Source organism: Tachysurus vachellii, chromosome 9 (assembly GCF_030014155.1).
Source record: "Tachysurus vachellii isolate PV-2020 chromosome 9, HZAU_Pvac_v1, whole genome shotgun sequence".
Classification (NCBI taxonomy): domain Eukaryota; kingdom Metazoa; phylum Chordata; class Actinopteri; order Siluriformes; family Bagridae; genus Tachysurus; species Tachysurus vachellii.
This window is the reverse complement of record NC_083468.1, coordinates 23,604,662-23,609,456: the sequence shown is the minus strand read 5'-3', so window position 1 is coordinate 23,609,456 and position 4,795 is coordinate 23,604,662.

Below are 4,795 nucleotides of genomic sequence, written 5' to 3'. Positions count from 1 at the left end.
AAGAATTTATACTTTTATAAACTTCAAATCAAGAAGTCAAAGCTATATCTTTAAACATTGTCTACTTGAGGAAATGAAAACCTTTTAGCGTTAGGTTGACAAAACCTTTCTGTTTCGGTTCACTGAACTCGCTGAACTTTTTCACCCAGACAATTAAAAATGGCTAAAAAACTGTTTTTGGAAAATTGATTAAACACACATTAATTCCAACATACAGTGCCTTGCAAAAGTATTCACACCCACTGAACCTTTACACATTTTGACATGTTACAACCACAAAGAAAAATTTCTTTTATTGGGATTTTATGAAATAGACCGAAAGAAAGTGGCACATAATTGTAAAGTGGAATGACAAACCTGCCTGTGTGTAACCAGTGCACCTGTGTGTAATTTAATCTCAGTATAAATACAGCTGTTCTGTGAAGACCTCAGAATTGTGTTAGAGAACATTAGTGAACAAACAGCATCATGAAGACCAAAGAACACACCAGACAGGTCAGGAATAAAGTTGTGGAGAATTTTAAAGCAGGGTTAGGTTATAAAAGTTGATTCATCCGGAATTGGAAAGAGTATGGCACAACTGCAGGCCTTCCAAGACACGGCCGTCCCCCTAAACTGACAGGCCGTGCAAGGAGAGCATTAATCAGAGAAGCAGCCAAGAGGCCCATGGTAACTCTGGAGGAGCTGCAGAGATCCACAGCTCAGGTGGGATAATCTGTCCACAGGACAACTATTATTTGTGCACTCCACAAATCTGGTCTTTATGGAAAAGTGGCAAGAAGAAAGCCATTTTACAAATGCAGTTTGAGACAAACCATGTGGGGGACACAGCAAGCATGTGGAAGAAGGTGCTCTGGTCACATGAGACCAAAATTGAAATTTTTGGCCAAAATTCAAAACGTTATGTGTGGCGGAAACCTAACACTGCACATCACGCTGAGCACACCATCCCCACCGTGAAACATGGTGGTGGCAGCATGATGTTGTGGGGATGCTTTTCTTCAGCAGGGACAGGGAAGCTGGTCAGAGTTGATGAGAAGATGGATGGAGCCAAATACAGGGCAATTTTAGATGAAAACCTGTTAGAGTCTGCAAAAGACTTGAGACTGGGGCGGAGGTTCACCTTCCAGCCAGACAATGACCCTAAACATACAGCCAGAGCTACAATGGAGTGGTTTAGATCAAAGTATACTCATGTGTTAGAATGGCCCAGTCAAAGTCCAGACCTAAATCCAATTGAGAATCTGTGGCGAGACTTGAAAATCGCTGTTCACAGACGCTCGCCATCCAATCTGACGGAGCTTGAGCTGTTTTGCAAAGAACAATGGGCAAAAATTTCACTCTCTAGATGTGCAAAGCTGGTAGAGACGTACCCCAAAAGACCTGGAGCTGTAATTGCAGCGAAAGATGGTTCTACAAAGTATTGACTCAGTGAGGCTGAATACAAATGCATGCCACACTTTTCAGATATTTATTTGTAAAAAATAAAATTTGGACACTATTTATCATTTTCCTTCCACTTGACAATTATGTGCCACTTTGTGTTGGTCTATCACATAAAATCCTAATAAAATACATTTATGTTTGTGGTTGTAACGTGTTAAAATGTGAAAAAGTTCAGTGGGTATGAATACTTTTGCAAGGCACTGTAACCGTTTTACCATTTTAAACGATCCCTTACATCAGTGTTACTCATCACGCGGCTCGCGAGCCTCCTGCGGCTCGCCAAGCTTTAATATGCGGCTCGCATGGCAGTAAATAATACGATGATATGATCATGTGGTTAAAATTTATTTTTCATTTAAATAACATTAAAAACAATCAGGGAAACATAGAAAAACGAATGTGCTCTATTACAAATAATAATCTATATTTATATATATATTATTTGACTCGTCACTGACTCACTGCGTTCTGCGCAATAGCCAGTTTTTGGCGGCCTGTCAGAAGCTAGTTTGTGTTTCATGCTAGTTAACAACTTGTGTTTACTGTACACACGGACTAAAAAATGGATCGATTTCTTATCAAACAATCCCGCGCACAAAATGAACAGCAACAAAGCAATGTGACAGTGACAAAATAGGTAACTGATGGGGAGCATGCATCATCCGCAACTCGAGTAATTATTATATTGCAATATTGTACATTGTATTTAAGCAGATAAGCTATTTAAGACTGAATAACTTGGCATACTTTGCGGTGAAAGTGGCTCTCCTATTGACTTTGTCCTATCAGTGTGGCTCACATAAAAAAAAATAGTGAAGACCACTGCCTTACAGCTAGTATTCTCAAACATACAAATTATCAACAAAATCAACACATTTGATTTTATTTTCCTCTGCAGTCTCCTAATGCACAAGCCAGAGGCTCATCACACCTCATGCTGTTTTTAGTCTTCATTACAGAAACTGCTTGAATGACAGAAACAAAAAAAAATGTGCAAGTGGTATGGAAAACATGGTAATGCAGAAATTTCCATCGCTTTATTAAAGGACTGCAGGGGAGGAACTCTGAGATTTTTCTAAGCAAAAGAACAGAAGAGAAACCCCGCAGACTTCCACTAACACTAATCTCCTCCATGCTATGGCTTTCACTAATATCAACAAAACCTCTGTAACCAGTTTATTATGCAGTTAATCAGTATTCAGCTCACACACCATGACCAAAATTATAAAATAAACGTTGTTCTATTTATAGACCCCTGACATGATTTGCTGGGCTAATTCTGTTTAGATTCAGACAGTTTCAGTTCATGCTTTAGATTATGCAGTTTACTCACTCAGTACTGTTACTGATCAGACTCCATTGCGGCACTAATTCGATTTTAGTATGATGTCCATTTAAGATTTGATTTTGTTACTGATCAGAAAGGTTATTGTTATTACTTATTATCTGTACTTTCTTTATTAATGGCTATTACTGATTGGAGTGGTGGTTAAGCAGTTAAGGCTCTGGGTTGAGGATCAGGGTTCAAGCCCCAGCATTGCCAAGCTGCCACTATCAAGTGCTTGTGAAAGACCCTTAACCCTCTTTCATCCAGGTGTGCTTCAGGGCTGACTCTGTGCTCTGAATTGGGATAAGCAAGTCGGCGCTGTTTCTGTTTATTGTCTTTTGTGTATTGTGTTGTATTTTTTGTTTGCACTTTCTTTTGTCCTGCACTGTCTTGGTTGTCTTTTCCTGTACTGTCTTGTTTGTCTTTTCCTGTACTGTCTTGTTTGTCTTTTCCTGTACTGTCTTGTTTGTCTTTTCCTGCACTGTCTTGTCTGTCTTGTCCTGCACTGTTTGCACCAGGTCACACAGACGCACTTTACGTATCTATGACTAACTTACTAAGTCCTTATATCTCTGTCTTTGTTTTATGTAGCATCGTGGTCCTGGAGAAACGTTGTCTCATTTCACTGTGTACTGCAACAGCTATATAATGTTGAAATGATAATAAAAGCTTCTTGACTTGACTTGACTTGACAAAGAAAGAATTTTACTGTGCTGTAAAGTATATGTGACAAAATAAAGGTTTCTATTCTATAATACTTATTCCATAATGAATAAGAAAACACTTTGGGGGCATGTTGTTATAGGAAACGAATCAATAATGGATTTCCACCCTAAAGCTAAATCCTTTTCATTCACATCATACAAATTATTTTATTCCTCTTATACAACAGTGACTTGCTAATAATTTCAATGTAATTTATTTTAACCAATGAATTGCACTTTTTATCCATTCATAGTTACCTGTTTAACGTGCACGTGTTGTGTGTAAGGCAAATTAGTTTGTGTCACAGCAGCTAATAAGCAGTTATTCCCTGTCCGGCCTCACATTTCTCTCTTTACTGCAGTTTATATATATATATATATATATGTATATATATAATAAACTGGTGCTCAGTCCTGAACATTTTTCAGTAGCAGAAAATTTACTGGCTGTTAAGTGCTGACTCCATGGACTCTTACGAAAGGAAAAGACGAAGACAGATCCAGGTGCAGACTTTTATTGTGCTCAGCGCAAAAAGGCAACTAAAACTGAGTAGATTCGAAACAGCAAAAACACACAGGCTATAAATCACACAGTCTATAAAACTGTGAGGATGTGGTAGCCTAGTGGTTAAGGTGTTGGATTACTGATCGGAAGTTCGTGAGCTCAAATCTCCGGTCTACGAAGCTGCCACTGCTGGGCCCCCTAGCAAGGCCCTTAACCCTCACTTGCTCAGTTGTATAAAATGAAATTAAATGTAAGTCACTCAGGATAAGGGTGTCTGCTAAATTCTGTAAATGATACACAGGAATTTATATAAAGGTGCTCATCAGGGTGAAACAAAACACCGGTGATGTGATGTGGCTGATGGGAATTGTAGCCAAGAAGCAGCCTTTTATTTTGTCACGTCTTCATTAAAGCACAGTGAAATTCTTTCTTCTACTTTCCCAGTATTGGACATTGGGGGTCAGAGTGCAGGGTCAGCCATGATACAGCACCATTAGAGCAAAGAGCAACAGTGGCAGCTTGGCAGTGCTGGGGCTTGAACCTCAATCCACTGATCAACAACCCAGAGCCTTAACCACTTGAGTCACCATTGTCAAGCACAGACTGGTCATAACCATGGCATAGTCGCCTTATGTAAATGTTCAGTAAACATAAAGTATTGAAAAGTTCATCATATAAACAATTCTGCTTTTTTAATGTTGTTAAATAACAACACTTTCATTTGTTATTAGCTTTAGATTGTCTGGAACATGTAAATGATTTTACTGTACTGTAGAAACAATAAAATAATTAGAACTAGTGCATTTATACACA